Raw genomic sequence first — 18,362 nt, 5'->3', positions numbered from 1 at the left:
AAGCAGCCTTGATCAGAAGCAATTAGTAACAATTAAAATATATACATATAAATGTCAGCTTCTCTCCAGGGAGCTCCAGAAACAGCACAAGCACATACAAGCCTGTGTAACCATGTATACCAGACTAACTTTGTCTACTACTAATGTAATTGAGTAATAACACTAATGTATATCATGGCCTACTCTATATAAGTTTTCTGGTAACCCAGTGAAATGCAATTAAAATCTTAAGATTTGGTTTTCACAATTAATAACTTCACAATATTAAAACATTCCCTTTATGTTTCTAATATGCGTGTACACATTTTAAAGTTAATTTTCCAAGATTTTTTTTTATTTATATATATATATATATATATATATATAAAAATAAAAAAGTCTTATTAAAAAGATTCAGTAAATGAAATAAGAATCTGTACAATTTTGAAAGCCTGAATACAAAAGCATCATCAAACCATGATCAATAATTTCAAGAGTTATTGATTTTAAAATGTATGTACAAAAATATATTAAACTTGAATGTTGTTTAGACTTCTTATAAAAGAATGAAAGTTAACATGTTTTAGCTCTGCTGTAGTAGCACAAAAATGAGATATAAACACTAAGAAGTTTATGTTGCTGTTTTTCTAGGTTAAAAACAAATGGGAGGAGGGAAATTGCAAAAAATATATTAAGGACCTATATTAAAGACACAGGAAGCAATTTAATAAAAAAAGTGTCCAACAAGCAAATGTACGTCTTCTAGCACAATATTCCTGTTATTCAATGTACATTATATTATAAATATATTGTCACTGAAAACAATTAAATGGGACAAACTTAAAATCTAGTGAGAATCCTGGCTTGTTTTCCCCCCATAAAGTATGTAATCGGTTTTAAAGATTCAAACCCAAACGTACAAACCATCAGAATGGGCTGTTTTTACAGAACATGGCTTTTGCAGTTTCCTTGCTGCTCTGTTGAGGGGTGATGTGTCTCAGAAAGGATTCAGACAACTGTAGAGATCACTCAGAATTTCTCACACCCATCTCTAAAGCAACTGGACACCTATCATCATTAACAAACAGCAGCTGCCAGCTCCTAACACTATCAATCTCACACCATACTAGAGTGCACCCAGAGGAGCAAAGGGAGAGCTGGAGTTCAGAAAGTGGGAGGTAGCTTGCACTGCCAGGTGGCTGTCACTCAAGTCTGACCCCACCCACAAGCAGCTAGCTGCTCAGTGGATTCCATGCTTCTACCACTCCCTTTCTATGTCTAAGGTTCTCAAACTGGGGGTCGGGACCACTCAGGGGGTCACGAGGTTATTATATGGGGGGGGGGGTCACAGACTGTCAGCCTCCACCCCAAACCCCACTTTGCCTCCAGCATTTATAATTGTGTTAAATATATTAAAAAGTGTTTTTAATTTATAAGTGTCGGGGGGGGGTCGCACTCAGAGGCTTATTATGTAAAAGGGGCCACCAGTACAAAAGTTTGAGAACCACAGGTCTAAGGGCATAAAAATAAGGCCGAGGGGAGGGAGATGAAGTTGTGAGCACAGTGAACATCTGACCTGCTGGGGAAGAGAAGACTCATCCAATCCAGAAGCTTAATATCCACTCTCACTTTGGCATCAAGAGACAGGGCAGCAGGGGATTTGGGGGAACAAAGGTACATAAGATACAGCAAATGCTGGTCTTTCAACCCCCGGAGGTAGATTTAGGATCCAACCCATGAAGATTAGATCCAAAGATCTAACAAGGGTCCCCCATGACCAGAGTAAGTTACCCTTGGCAACTGGGGAGCAAAGAAGAGCATTGGGGAGGATTAGGCCAGTAGCACTGCTCTTCTCTGTGCCTGTTGCTCCCTACAGCCATGGAGGAGCAGCTGCCAGCCATCTGGCTACCACCAGTGTAGACTAGGGGGAGGCATAAGCTGGAAAGAGATGATCTAAAATGCGGCAGTGAGTGTTAGAGGTAAGCGACCCAAGAGTCGGTTGTGGTGACCAAATGAGGAAGAGCCTTCAGTGCCTGAATGAGTAAGGTTCAGGACAAGAAGCGAAACATTGACAAGTTTCTCATTTGTTTCCTGTGGGGGGTTTGAAGAAGTAGTCACGACTGGATTTTTTAAAAAGCATATGGAGTGAAATCCTGGCTCCACTGAAGTCAGTGAAACGTCTCCCTACATGGATGTGTTTTTTGTTTTTTGTTTTTGTTTTTTTTGGGGGGGTCGGGTCGATTCTTTTCCCCACATAACATATGTATGACAAGAGCAGTGGTTGCTCAGCACCTCTGGAAGTCAGACCATTTTTAGTTAGACACACATACATGGATTAATTGCTTACATTTCAACATCAAGGTTTGAAAACTTTGGCCTCGGTTTAACCTATTCAAACTTTATAGAAGTTAGTTATCAGTATAAAAAGAACTTACATCAGAGAGAAAGAAAAATCAAACATGACACTTGGGACTGAAATTCCACCCTCTTTCTCAACTATGCAACCAAATGAAGTTACTGAGGACAGAACTGGGGTCTTGAATTTCCAAGATTTTCACTGAACTGTCCAGAGTACCTAAATGAAGATTTAAGAGATAACAAGATCATGTATTTGGTTTTTAAAACATTTCTGGATTATCTAATTCAAGTGTCCCCAATTCACTAGACAGATTTCACTAATTCGACTGATAACTTTGGTATCACAGTATCTTAAAATATATTTTCCCCTTTGATTAACTTTTTAGATTTAAATTAACATGTGAACTTTTGGTTACTATCTTACGTTACGACAATTACTATTAAGCCCTCCTCCCCCAAAGGGCCATGCTCCAACAGAAACAGAGTTTATAATGGCCTTTCCAGGGAAAGGAAACTGGAATAGGATAAATCTGAAGAGAACTCTTTCATGGCTCTGAACTTCACTTCTCAGACTTTGTATGTTGTGCCCCATGGTGGCTGTGTGCAATATACCGGGAAATTTGTCCAGAATTTTTGAAAATAAAACTTTAAAATGAACATTGTTTTAGTGTTTATATATTCACTAATCAATTCATTTCCCTACAGTCAGTCAGACTTGAAAGTTTATCTGAATCAGAGAAATGCATGGGAGTCTCAAGCATACAGGAAAGGGGGAGGCTCTGAGTTGTTATTCTCTTTTTTTTTTTTTTCCTTTTTTGGAGGGAGTGTGTCTTTGGTTCAGTTGCATCCAGGTCCCATTTCATGTCAACCCACCACTGACTCCTAGCCAGAAAATGCCACGGGGGCACAGAAGCGGGGCCAGTCAGAAGACTGCTGGGGAGTTTTCAGGTAGTGAACTGCACCACAATTTTTGATGAGGGCCTCTTTTGTAAGCTGGGAGGAGAGAAATGTCACCCACCTGCATCAACCAGTGGGGGAACTTGATGGAGCCCATGTCCCCTCCCCACCAATCGACGGGAAGCTGAGGCACAAAACAAAAAGTCTCCAAAAAAAAGTTATGATGAAATATGACAACATTTCTCTGGAAGTAAAAGAACTAAACTATAACAAAATGCTGGTCTACTGACATTATCGCTTTCATGGGGCAGGTTGACAGTCAGATTTAATCAAGTCCCCATGCATCTTCTACAACATGGAAGATCGTATAAGAAAAACATTCCAAAATGCAGACAGAACTATTACTGAATCTTGCTCATAACTGTTTATCATCACACATTCTAAACCCCGATTGTACGAGTTTGTTAAGATCGGTTAAATTTGCTGTGCTAAAAATATTAAAGCCAACAAGAAAAGTAGTTTTCAAGATTTTTCAACAACTGTCTTAAGTACTCTTTTGCAAAAAAATCACAGGCACTTGTTTCCAATTATCCAACAGACCTAACAAAATGTCTTTAAAGGAAACTCACAGGATGTTATCTTCAGATCTTAATAGAAAATAAACCATGGGTCTGTTTGTTAGCAAATTCTTTTTCCACTGATTTCTGAACAACTTTAGCTTTTATTTCTCTGAGTTTATGAAGGTACACCCACACTAGCCCTGCCTGCATTCCTGAAGTACACATATAACAAGGTGGTATGTAAACAACTTTTAAAGGAGATGCTACTTTTTCCACTGTCTTTTATACCTAACATTCGCTTTAGTGCAGAGTAGATTTGATTTAAAACGAAATATCTGGCTGGGAAAACCTGATTTGTAGGCTGCCAATGTCAAAATATGCATAAATTCCCAGAAAAGCCTACGTTAAACTAGCATTAAGGCTGAGTAAGTATCAGTAATTCAGGGCAAAAAAATCAAAACAAGCATTAAAAACCCAGGAAGTTTGGAGCTAAGGATACCACTTAAAAGAAATGTATAGAAACACTCAGTTAAAGTAGTTTGGGGACCTTAACTCTGCCTACTTGTGATGCCATGCAATAATGATGTAATTATAATTATTGCACAATAGTGTTTGCTTATTTTTAAAATCCATACAATTTGTTCTTGTTTTTTCCCCTCATGGGTCACTGTGGGCAGAGTTAAGCTTGTTTGGATGCCTTAATTGGATTTCCATACCTTACTATGTTTCAATTTCTTTTGAAAATACATGAAACTCTCTGGGGCAGGGACCATCTTTTGTTCAGTATTTGTACAGCACCTAGCACAAAGGAGCCCCAGTCATGGACCAGGACCCCAAGGCATGCCAGCACAAATAAGCAAATAATCAATTGTCTTGGCAACCTGCACTTCTGCTGTTTGGCAAACATTTGTCGATTATGCATTGCAGCAGAATATACCTTCTTTATCCTTGAATAGGGGACGTTCTCTCTCAGGCCTGGTCTACACTGGGGAGGTGGGAGGAAATGCTCTAAGTTACGCAACTTCAGCTATGTGAATAACGTAGCTGAAGTCGACGTAATTAGATCTACTTACCGTGGTGTCTTCAGCGTGGTAAATCGACGGCTGACACTCCCCCGTCGACTCCGCTTCCGCTTCTCACTCCGATGTAGTACCGGAGTAGACGGGAGAGTGCTCAGCGGTCGATTTATCGCATCTAGACGCGATAAATCGACCCCCGCTGGATCGATCGCTGCCCGTTGATCCAGCGGGTAATGTAGACAAGCCCTCACTGTCACTAAGCCTCTACTTTATATTGTAGATCTCTACTTCTTCCATATACACATCCCACAATTTTAAAGTGCGCCTCAGACTTGTACAGGCCACACATACCTGGCTCTAGCCCAATGGTTCTCAACCTTTCCAGACTACTGTAACCCTTTAAGAAGTCTGATTTGTCTTGTGTACTCCCAAGTTTCACCTCACCAAGGTGGGGGTGCGGTGGAAAACAGAGATGGGCTGAGAGGGGAAGGGGAGGGGGGAAAAAAAAAAAAAAAAAGAGGCCTCTTGGGATAAGCCTGTGAAAACATTAGAAGCCACATTCAAAGTAGCCCAGATTCCTTCATCACATCCTCAGGGAAGAATAGTACACACTGCTTAAAGATGCTTGCTTTACTCTGTCACAAAAACAACCCAGAATGGCAATAAGACTACCTGGAAGTGTTTAAAGATGACTGGTTATTAATTTCTCCACTTTTTCAATATTATGGAAGCCAGACTTCAGACATGACACAGGATATTACTGAATTGATCTTTCCAAATGGGATTTTTGTTTTAAATACGTGAAATATTTCAATTCCAACAGTATAATGCCATTGCTACCGGCACTGTTGCTAGCTTTACTGAAGAGAAATCACAATTGATGGGCAGCACAGTGCAATAGGAAAGCAGTGTTGCCTTCCAGCACAGAAGTTGCATCATGAGATGAATGAAATTACAAGATTGGTCTCCTACTTTTTAACTGCAGTTAAAAGCTGTTTGTTTCAGTGCTCACCTCATTGTTTCACCCCCCCCACACACACGAGTGCCTGTTCACCTGCATGCGGACAAACTAACTTCAAGGAACCAGAAATATTTTTCCTCAGTGTTTACTCAGCCTGGTAATTGAACACTAGCGGTCAATATTCAAACATGTGAATGTAATAATGATCTGAGAAGGAATACGGAACAAGTTGAATGAGAAACTTCACAAGCTTTGAAAGCATTCAAAATAATTGTCTCTTTTGCATGTAGCATCAAACTACTGATCAAACCATTCTTAGAGCATCAGAATTCTACGTAGTATTACTGAGCGCTCAGGACAATAAGCAAAGCAAGAATAAATAAATAAAATAGTGCACTAACACAGAGAAAGTGTGAGTAAGTGGCAAAATTTCTGTAGTGCACTCCTCAATTGGGTACCCTGGAAATGGAGCCAGAAGTTCTGATGCTTGCAGAATTCAGATGTTTATTTGCTCCAGGGGGTATAATAGAGGGAGTATGTAAACCTGCCCTCAGTGACCTACACTAGCTGATATGAAAAAGGATACAATTCCAGGCCTTTGCACTGGTATACCAAACCCTTGATAAAATAGCTTCCCAAGTACTTGAGCAACAGTTTCTCTATCAATGATCCTGATTAATTGTCATGGCTGACCAGGGTGGGTTTGATTTTGGGCCCAAGGTTCAGATCAGCACTGAGCTGAATATATATATTTTAGTTGAGGATATTCAATGACAAAAAACTCTTCTAAAGAAGGCTCATCAGAGCCCTTGCTGGCTGCCTTTAGGATATGCCACAAGTCCCATTTTTTTCTTTTAAACTAATTGGGAATCATATTTTGCTCCCCCACTCATTTCTGCATCTTATACATCTTCCATTTCCCCCTCTCCAACCATATGTATTAGTTGGGATATGATCCCTTTTGTAGATGAGGTAGCTTGTCAGAGAGATCTTGGCTCTTCCCCAGCACCTAGAATTTATTATCAGACTAGACATCATAATTTGATATCTTTAATATTTGCTAGTTTTTATTCGGTAGTAGTAAGATGCCTTGTGATAAGTGCCCTTTAAAAGTACACTGAAAAAACTGAATGCATCTGATGAAGTGAGCTGTAGCTCACAAAAAAAAAAAAAAAGCTTATGCTCAAATAAATTTGTTAGTCCCTAAGGTGCCACAAGTACTCCTTTTCTTTTTGCGAATACAGACGAACATGGCTGCTACTCTGAAACCTGAAAAAACAAACTGGTTCAACAATGAAAGTGTTATATTGGATTAAGGCGACTAGACACAGTAGCAGTTAATAACCACATCATGGAAAGGGATTTATTTCTACTTTTCTAAGATTAACATAATGGCATAACATACAGATAATGAGTTTGTTGTTTTCAATTTGTAACAAACGGAAGATGCCAAGTCTAAAAAAGTAGGGAGAGTGGGGGAAGAAATCAAATTCTAAGCTTTAGTCACAAGTTGCCACTACAGTCTCTTCTAGTGTTGCCCTGTAGAATTAGTGTGCTACTTTGAACAGGTCAGAGGACACACAAATTGGGAGAGTGGCAAATAATGAAAAGGACAGGTCTGAATTGCTTGGTGAACTGAGCGTGAGCAAACAATATGCATTTTAATATAGCTAAATGCAAATGCATACGTATTGGAACAAAGAATGTAGGCCATACTTACAGGATGGGGGACTCTATCCTGTGAAGCAGTGATTCTGAAAAAGATTTGGGGGTCATGGTAGATAATCAGACTACGATGGGCTCCCAGTGCAACGCTGTGTCCAAAAGAGCTAATGCGATCCTGGAATGCATCAAAAGGAGAATCTCAACTAGGAGTAAAGAGGTTATTTTACCTCTGTATTTGGCATTGGTCCAACCGCTCCTGGAATACTGTGTCCAGTTCTGGTGCCCACAATTGAAGAAGATTATTGATAAATTGTAGAGGTTCAGAGAAGAACCCACAAAAATGACTAAAAGATTAGAAAACATGCCTTAAAACGACTGATCTCTTTGAGTCTATTTAACTTAAAGAGAAAGTTAAAGAGTGACTTGATTAGTCTGTAAGTACTACATGGGTTCTTCAATCTAGCAGAGAAAAGCAGAATACAATCCAATGTCTGGAAGTTGAAGTTAGACAAATTCAGATTGGAAATAAGGTGTAATTTTTAACAGTGAGCATAATTAACCATTGGAACAAGGTTTACCAAGGGTTATGGTGGATTCTCCATCACTGACAATTTTTAAAATCAAGATTGGATGATTTTCCTAAAAGGTATGCACTAGGAATTATTTTGGAAAAGTTCTATGGACTGTGATATAGAAGAGGTCGGACTAGATCATCATAATGGTCCCTTTTGGCCGTATAGCCTATGAACTGTTTGCACAAGAAAAAAAAAGATTTGTGTAGATTTTATTCAATATAGATTCCTGGCTTCTGATATTTCTCATGAAAAATTTAGATCTCCAAAAGGAAAAGGTGAATGTAGCTCCGCTTCCTTTGTCAATTGGCCTTTATCTGAATGCTGTTCTGTGAAGGGACTGTCACTTTTTAAAAACTTTGCCTTTACTTGCTTAATCAAATCCAGTAGAGAAAAATATGTTTACGTTGTCAATGTTAGTTTCTATTGAAAATTCACTGTTTCAGCTCCAGTCATTAAAAACATCAGTAAACTCCTTGGATTAGGTAGAAGACAGGGAAGCTCCCCCTTATGGAGAGTTTCAAAAATGCTCCTTCTTAGAATCCTGATAGAATCATCAGAAGGAAAAAAACACACAGCTTTCCTTCCCCTCCATTGAAATCCAGAATGGATTACATTATTGCAGGCCCTAAGCTGACAGTTTCACAACAAAATATCAGACAACAGGCCAAGCCCACGTGGGAAGGAGGAAGGTTGGATTCAAAGCATGGGATGTGTCTTAGCAAGTGACAAGAGGTATAATTTGCTCATTACAGAAACAGCGTAATTAAAAACTAAATTGTAATGAAGGCTTTCGTGAACTATCCTGTGTTGTCATCTCAAAAAGACAATTTGAAAAAAGGATCAACTACATATTGTATGCCACAGGTCTAGTCTAAAGTACTGGTCAAAACCGACATATCAGTTGACATCTGGTAGACAGACCAGATAAATGAAACAGTGAAGGTAAAAACTTATCCAGAAAGTTTTTATTTTCTCCAAGAGCAGCAATATTTTTCTCTCTCTTACACACGTGCGTAATAAAGTTCAAGGGTAGGAGGCTAGTGCACTGGCTACAGTGCAGCTGATCAGTCAGACCTTAAGTTTTAGCATTGTTTGTATACTACACTAAAACAAAAACAAAAAAAGCTTGTGGCCTCTTCATCAGAGTAGTTTTAGTAACTATACTAGTATGTGCATCTGAATGAAATCTTAGATGCCAGCTTCAAATACACTGCCTGCTATTATGTGCCTTTGTTTACCTTAGGAGTCAATAGTGTTTCATGAACTAAGCAAGAAGATTCTTAAAAACGCTTGTATAGTTGCGTAACAGTCAAGCATATATAGACTAAAAACGTCAAAAGCTCCAAAGTGATTTAGGAGCCTATATACCACTGGAAGTCTCTTTGAGTTAGGCTTCTTTGAGAAGTTTACCTAGTATGTCACAAAACAGAACTGTGCTTGAATGGATGAAAGAAAATTGAAAATGGAAATGTGTTTCATGTTGACATTGCATTCTGGAATTACCTGTTTCGTCCATTTGTACATTAAAACAATATTCCATTGGAAAAAGCTGACTCAGGAAATATTCTGTTAAACATATGGCTTTGGTCACATATTTTAGTTAATATCAAGTTGCACCCTGAACCCAGCTTTATGAAAGTGTGCTGTAACACACACAAAAAGAGAGTCTCCACTTATCTAAAACAGATCTGTCGTTCTTTTTGTCCAGTATTAATGCATGATGAGTGCTCTCTAAATGGGAGATGTAAATTCTCTCCCATTACCCCACCTGAAGTTGTTCCTTTAAGTATATACATTAATCATTTGCTACTCAAATTAAAAACAAATAATGATGGGTGGTGGTGAAAATCAATGCATTAATTAAATCAAACACGAGCTAGCTACAGGAATGCATAGTGCCATGTGTTTAAATTCAAAGTGAATGGAAGCCTTCAGAAATTACTGACTGCTGGATTTTTAGAAAAAAGGCATTTCATATATTTGAGATATAAACACATCTTTTCACCTACAAAACTTGTACCTCTTTCAGTCAAAAGTAGTAAAAACTCCTCTCACGGATCTTAGTGGTACAACTTTACCCCGAGCAAGTGTAGATCAAGCTTTTTGGGGATCATCCCCTCCCATGTAAATACATGCAGGATCCCCATTCTTGCGTTTCTCTCCCCATCATTCTACCAGGACATGGGGATGACCACAAAGGGAAGTTTGCTCTCCCAGGGAACAGCCAGTACTTGTTTTGCCCCGATCCTGCATATTCCCCAATCCCCATGAAAGTTCCCAACACAAGGAATGGTTTTCCCCAATACAGCAAGGGCTGCAGAATAGTCATGACAACCCCAGCTCTTCCACAAGTTTTGAAGGGTGGCCCAGGCTATGTATACTGTCCCACCCCAGGTCTATATCCCCTGAGCCCATCTCTTGGGGCAGGAGAGGAATTGTCAGCTGCTTCCAAAGCACCAATTGCTTAACTTGTTCTAGCTGGTCCTCTGTATCACAGCTATTTCATATTTATCTAACTTACAGTTAAAATTAATGCACAGAGCATATAATGAAGGCAATATCTATTAACATGCATAACATGGGTAAGCCTGTTGCGCATTAACCTATTTTCCTGTCCAAATATCTAAGGCTCAAAGGTTCAAAATACAAAACTAGATAGGTCTGACCTCCAACCTTGGTTGTCATTCTCACCACACACAGCAGCCCACGGTACAACTAAGTAAAGAGAGTATTAAGTTACCTAGCCATTATAACATGTCTCTGCTTAAAATTTCAGCTCAAATACCTGCTCCCAAATTTATACCAGGTACCAAAGCCACAACACAGTGTCTTATTAAATGTTTGGCATGTTGCATCAAGTTACCATTGGTATGTGGTTATATGTCATGGCACATCGTGAGCACATGTGGCAAGGGAGCATCACATAATACAGCATGCCAAGAATGCTGACAAGAAATTTAAAACAACCCCCACTTTCAGAGCACTTTTAATAGAAAGTATGTCATCAACTGTCCAACCCGGTGTGTAGTCATTTTCCATATGAAAAATCCGTTGAAACAATGCACTGGATGTTTAAGTATTCACTTTAGCAGGTTTACTATTAAACACAACATGCTTTAGTTCAGCACACAGAACTTGTGCTCTTCTAATGTTTTAGTTGGTACACCTCGAGACATTATTTATTAATGCAATTAAACTGAAAAACAATCACTTAAGACTCCACTGTACTCCTTCTCTGGGTCTGGCACTATATCTCAAAAGACTAATTATACCAACAGGTATTCAGCTAGGTGAGTTCCACTAAATTTTGAATGCATGCACCAATAGTTCATATCTGTGGAACTTGTTTCCAGTCCTTAAACATGTGCACATTTCTGATACCTATTCAACCACACTAATGTTCTAAACACAAATACTGTATGTAGAAGTGACAGCTGGTTATTTATAAAACTGTGTATATAGAAACGCAAACCAAATTGCTGAGAGTCTCAGTGGACCACTTAATGATCTTTCCAAATGTTGTTTGTACCATTAGTTAACTATTGTAAAATGCTTTGGATAAAAGCGCTACGTTAAAAAAAAAAACTTAATAGTAATTAACTTTTTTGTTCTACAAATAAAAGCACATAACTCATATTTTAATAACTAATATTTTAATACCTTTCTAATGTGCCCTCTTTCCCCTGCTGCGGCAGCCCCCAAGCTGGGGCTGGGAAGGAGGGCCGTCTCTCCCTGGCAGCCGCAGCCCTTGAGCTGGGGAAGGAGGGCCTTCTTTCTCTGGCCACCGCAGGCCTGCATGTCCCAAATTCCCCCCACCCGCCTTCTGACCCCTCCCACCTACCCCCGTAGGCCACCACTTCATCTTACATGTGCGTCTTCTCTAGGGTCCAGGCACCTAATTAGTGGAGCCACGCCTGCGCGCACCTTAGCGGGAACTATCTGCGGACCACCTGAATGGAGCTCACAGACCACAGTTTGAGAACCTCTGCTCTGTCATGCCATTGGGCCAAATCTTTGTACTTCCCATTGCCAGACCCTGAATCTTACCCTGTTCTCTTCAGAATGGCACCACATGCAGAAAATACACAAGAAACAGCTGGACAGTAGCCAAATGGGACACACAAGTCCACACAAGGGGGCTGATACCCTCAGCTCCCAGTGAAGCCAAAGGACACTCAGAACATAAGAACCATACTGGGTCACACCAAAGGTCCATCCAGCCCAGTATCTTGTCTGCCAACAGTGGCCAATGCCAGGTGCCCCAGAGGGAGTGAACCTAACAGGTAATGATCAAGTGATCTCTCTCCTGCCATCCATCTCCATCCTCTGACAAACAGAGGCTAGGGACACCATTCCTTTCCCATCCTGGCTAATAGCCATCAATGGACTTAACCTCCATGAATTTATCCAGTTCTCTTTTAAACCCTGTTATAGTCCTAACCTTGCAACTTCCTCAGGCTTTGAGCCTCTCTCGTAATGAGTTTGATTCTACAATAACTGAAAAGATTTGTTCAGTTGGAAAAAAATATAGCAAAGTTATTGGAATATGCAAAAATTAGAAAGCTAGACTTGGTAAAATGGGGACAAAATGTCCTGTTTTTAATGCTGAGGCTGCATTTCACATGGACATAATATAGCAGCATCCCCTGTACCAGAATTTGATTATCTGTGGTCCATAAGAATTATTGTTTTGAATATTGCAGTTTCTTCTCTGCTTTTTAATATCTCTGTGCTTCCACAGTCTTCCATTTACCCCTCCCTAGTCTACTGTGCTGCTCCATTTGTGTGGGAGGTTAGATGCCACGAAGTAAGTGGCAATGACTTAACCATCTACGTGTTGTAAAGGCCACTGGGACCTCTTCCATCCTTATCAAGGGGAGTGCTAACCTTTGTTAGGGAGGCACATTACCTCTAACAACACTAACAGATAGACTCACCTCAGCCAGTAATCAGGATAGTTATTGTGATATGTTCCCAGCCAATTGTATAAAAATGAAAATGCCATTACCTGCCAAACACAGGTCTCCCCAAAGAGAAACAGTCTTCCTCAGTCTCTGCATTAACAATCTTCTTCCCCCCACATCCCAACACCTATTTCAAAGGTTAATATTAGAAACCATTCTCTGAGTCTTTACACAGAGATTTGTTTAAAAAACCTTTCAAGTGACCACTCTGGGTGTGAAAACTACAAAATATATACAATATATTCTGTACGGTAGAGCAATTGAAGGTGCATTCAGCCTTTAAAAGACAGCACTTTGGGGGCCAATTATTGCACATTATGTGGCTTAATATTTTAAGAAGAAATGTTTGGAACAACCACAATAAAACATTTTTAAATGGGTTACTGAAAACACGAAGAACAGTTCTGCACAAGCTCAAAAGCTTGTTTCTCTCAAAAACAGAAGCTAGTCCAATAAAAGATTATCTCACCCACCTTCTCTCTCTAATATCCTGGAATCCACACAGCTAAAACACCACTGCGTAAACCCCCACTGAAAAATTTACATAATTTTTATACATTCTAATTTACTGCTCATTTATGGCACTCGTACACAAAGGAGTAAACTGGAACAGCTCTTTGGGTGTTGCAACAGCACATCCAGTCAATAATCTGCAAGCTTAAAAAGTCTGAGAAGGGTTTATCGCGGACTAAGATCCAAAGAACTTGCTTTTTAAAACACTAACAAACTCCATAATCACATATTTGCAATGCCAGACCAGTCATTTCAAAATTTCAGTTTAATATTAACTTGATAGCATGCAGCCAATAAGAAAATTACTGGTGTATTTTCTAAATGTATGTGGGTGAAAACAGGATGTGGGAGGCAGCGGGGGGGGAAAAAAAAAAAAAAAGAGATAAAACATGAGCCTGATCCTGTATTCATGACACTAAAGCCCATGGGACTTTTGCTGTATACATAGAGCATTTGGAGTCAGATTCACAAAAATTCAAAGATTCTGTACAGTGACTGAATGATGCTGGCTGGCCTATGTCAATTTTAATAAAATTATTTCCCCTCCATAGTCTCAATCTTGCAACATACAAGAGGAAAGGGGGCATAGACAGCACTCGAATTACAGGGGGATCTGGAGAGGGCCAAGCCCCCTGACTACTTTTAGGGTCTGTCGTACGGAACCCTGACTTTTTACTACTGTTTAAATTAAAGCAAGCCACTTGACATTCTCAACTCCCATACTTTTTTCCCCATAATTTGAGCACTGGCTACAGAGGGGCAAGAAAAGGAAATTCTACTCTCTGTATCAGTGTAACAGAGCAAAGAAATGGACTTGTATACAGCAGAGACCACCACTACTACTACTACTACTGATTATTAGTAATTTGTATTGTGTTAGCACATAGCTCTCTCATTTAGTTCCCTCCCCCACCCCTGTGTTAGACATGGTACACAACATAACAGCACAAAACAAAATGGTGCCCAGCCTCAAAGAGCATAGGTACTACTAGGTAAAAAGATAAATATGCTGTAAGAATCTCCATGTGTGGCCTTAAATAGAGTTTCCTTCCTTTTATGGAAGTAAGAAAAAGACAGGCCCCAATGTGACTAAACTCCAGTTTTGAGGGAAGCAGAGTAAAATTCTATTTACTTGCAAGGCTAAATGTAATGGTCTGGAGACAAAAGAGTTATAGTATTACTCAGCTCCTCCATGTTAAAAATAAAAGTGAGCAAACTCCAACTCTGGAATTTGTCACTATGCAGCATTAACTGTGCAAATGCACAATTAATCTGAAAAGTAATAGACCTATCTCAAGTCTTTGAATCAGTTGACAGCTCAGCTAGCATCCTTAGTTTAGAAATGAACATGTGTTCTCTGGAAGCAATGTAATACACTGAAATACTAAGAATTACTAACACTGCAGGTGAAAGAGTCAGTCTAGTGTAAACACATCCATAGCCAGTCTTAAAGAGCTGCAGACCATACATTTAAAGGTGGAGCTCAACTGTAGTCAAAATGTTCGGACCAGGAGCAGTGACAATATTTTTCAAACTAAGTAGTAAGAAAACCAGGGATCTACACAGAACAGATGATGAAAGGATAAGTGGGTCTGAAGAAACACTGTGTTCCACACACAACAAAATATGTATTATTTTTTGCATTGCTTCTAAAAATGTAACTCGTTGGTTTTGCGTTCTACAACTTCTTAAATTTAAATTAGGCACACATGTTGCTAACTTTAAAAAAAAAAGTCTTCCAATAACATAGGCTTCTATTTAAAGTGACCTGACAATCTGTTTTGCAACTTGTTAATTTCTAAGGTGCCACACCATACAGTGCCTCTTAGGACCAAGTCCTGCTTCCACTGAAATCAACCAGAGTTTTGTCACTGACTTCAGTCAGTTCAAGATATGAGCACAAAAGCCGAAGTGAGGTGTATAGATTACCAGCAGCTCACAAAAAATTCTGAAACTGTGTGGTATTTCACAATAATTTACAATTGAAAACTCACAGTACCTGAGAGTTTCCCCTAACATTTTGTTTCAAGTTACTATTTTTGAAGTAACAGCACCGTAATACATGTGGGGTAGATCCAAGATTTATGCCACAAGACTGAAATATTTCAAGTTTACTCACCATAAAGAATCACAGAAGTGACCCTGTTGTCCTGCATACACAGACCACCACCACCCAACAATTAGCTTGCTCACATCCCCGGTCATGAGACCGGGCACGAAAAAGAAATATTCTGCAGCAGAACTTTTTAAGAGAACAAACAAAAACAACATAAGACAGTACAGCATGTTTTACTCAAGATGGTTCATGATTCTAGGACAGTCCCCTGCAAATCTGGAGTTCTAATTACTTTAACGCAAAGTCAGTCAAGAACCCAAGAACATGTCCTATTGCTGCACGTCTTAGGGCCACAGTAAGAATTAGAATACTTAGCACATACAGAGCTTTACATTTTCAAAGCACTATATAAATGTTAATGAACCCTCAACAAACCTGTGAAGTAGGTAAGTATAAGTATTACCCCATTTTACAGGTGGGAGACAAAGGTGAAGTTACTTTGTCACACAGCGAGACTCTAGCAGAAATTAGATTAGAATTTAGGATTTTCCAGTTTTCAATTTGGTTCTCATTTCTCTAGCCCATGCCATAAACTTTGTTGCTTTACAATTTTTTCAACTTTGCAGGAAGGGCATCGTCATGTCCTTCAGGTGTCAGTTAACCTGGGGAAAGGTGGATTACTGAGCCAGAAGGGATAGCAAATATGTTTTGCAGCAATGAACTTGGAAGGTGCATCTGAATAAAGTGTCAGAAACATATATAAGGGGATGTAGTAACAGTTAAATTAATCAGGTTAGTCATAAAATGTTTTAAGATTGATATGCCAACACATAACCACATAATACAGAGAAAGCCAAGGCTCAGACTTAGAAACGCTAGGGCAGCACAGTTGCAGCTGTGCTGCTGTAGCGTAAACAGTTACTACAGTGATGGAATGGGTTCTTCCATTGCTGTAGTAAATCCACCTCTCAAGAGCCAGTAGCTAGATCAATGGAAAAAATTTTCTATCAACCTAGCAGTATCTACGCCAGGGCTTAGACTGGCTTAATTCCACTGCACAGGGCATGAAATTTTTCACAACTCTGAGCGACATATTTAAACTGACCTAACTCTATAGTGTAGACGAGCTCTTAATCTACACTTAAAAGTTGTATTGGCATAGCTACCTTGGTCAGAAGTGTGAAAACAGCCACACCCCTGACCAACATAGCTATGCCAAAAACAATATAGACACAGCTTTGATGATGGAAGAGTGCTTCTGTCAATGTAGCTAACATCCTTCAGAGAGATGGTGTTCCTATACCGACAAAGATCGCAGTTGGCTTAGGCTGCGGCTACAGTATAGGGCTATGCCATCATAGGCTGTGTGTACATTATAAAGCCTAAGAAAAAGGATTGAGGCTTTTCAGTCTCAAGTATGAAAATAAAAAGGTGTCATGCATGTGTCATAATAAAGTGTTCCAGAGTAGCAGCCGTGTTAGTCTGTATTCGCAAAAAGAAAAGGAGAACTTGTGGCACCTTAGAGACTAACAAATTTATTTGAGCATAAGCTTTCGTGAGCTACAGCTCACTTCATCGGATGCTCACAAAAGCTTATGCTCAAATAAATTTGTTAGTCTCTAAGGTGCCACAAGTACTCCTTTTCTTCTTATAATAAAGTGTATCCACTTATAATGAACAATAACTCCATACGACAGCCAGTGTACTTTTGGAAGAAGCTGTTTGTCACTCCATTATGCCTGCCTGAAACCACCACCACTCTGCTATCCAAAGAGGGGGATCAAGAGATATGAAAGAAGAGGACTGGGGGAAATAGGGAGTGGAATCAAGGTCAAAAGCATAAATATGATTTGGGGCTTTACTCCAATGGAAAAAACAATTACAGGATCAAGGAAGCAATTGTTCTATAAAAGAAATCTCCAAATGTCAAAGCAAAGGCTTTTAAATTATTAGTATGTGTACAGTACAGAGAAAACATAAGTATTTGGCCTGGATTTTCTCAAGTAAGATTAGGCCAGGAGTGAAGTGGTCAGTAATTCTGTGCATCTTTGTTTTAGTTCATAAACACGATCACTAATTCCATTATGCATGAGAGAAGTCTTATAATATTTTTAAAGTTAACATCAAAAACTAGTTGAAGTGTCCACTCTACAATGCCCTTTATTTCTAGAATACAGTGAATTGTCATGCAGGAAGAAGAAAGTGTATCTAGCATATAAAGTGATATCCCTTTAAAAATTATTTAGACTGAAATATACTTATATAGCCTCTTTTATCCAAGATCAAGGTATTTTACAGACATTAATTGTTAACATCCCTGGGAGATAAATGTTGCAAGTCTCACTAGCCCCATTTTACAGATGAGGAAACGGAGTCACAGTGAGGTTAAGAGTCTTGCCCAAGGTCCATTGCAAGACTGTGGAGGTGGTAGGATTAAAACCCAGGTGTCCCAATACCCATCCCTCTGCACTATGTTCTAGCCAATATTGTTTCTCTGATGAAAAAAAGTTTGCAATACATGCCTAACAAAAAAGTCAACTTGAAACAAAACAGAGGCTCTTATATAAAATTTCCTAGCCCTGCCAACATATTTCAACTCTGACCTGCAGGGACCATCTCTATATGCAAGAATGTAATTCCATTTCTTTGCTCGAATTCCTTCTTGGCTGAGATTACAGCAAGGATGCCAGTTGCGAACAGAATTTTAAAATTGACTGAGGCATCCGATCTTTTCGCACTGGCCACCGAACAGATATCAGAAGAACAGATATAAGCTTTCACTTATCAACAGTTGGCAGATTCAGTCCAGAGACTT

The 18,362-nt window shown here is 39.3% G+C and overlaps 1 protein-coding gene and 1 pseudogene across 5 annotated transcripts in view; both read right to left on the bottom strand.

Annotated features, from left to right (window-relative positions):
- MICAL2 (microtubule associated monooxygenase, calponin and LIM domain containing 2) overlaps positions 1-18,362 on the bottom strand; it is a 181,842-nt gene that overhangs the window by 157,719 nt on the left and 5,761 nt on the right. The window lies entirely within an intron of this gene.
- Positions 12,805-12,904, bottom strand: LOC114019245 (annotated as a pseudogene).

The sequence above is a fragment of the Chelonia mydas genome, chromosome 6 (genome assembly GCF_015237465.2).
Source record: "Chelonia mydas isolate rCheMyd1 chromosome 6, rCheMyd1.pri.v2, whole genome shotgun sequence".
Classification (NCBI taxonomy): Eukaryota; Metazoa; Chordata; order Testudines; family Cheloniidae; genus Chelonia; species Chelonia mydas.
Note: the sequence above shows the minus strand (reverse complement) of the source record. Positions and strands in the feature narration are given on the sequence as shown.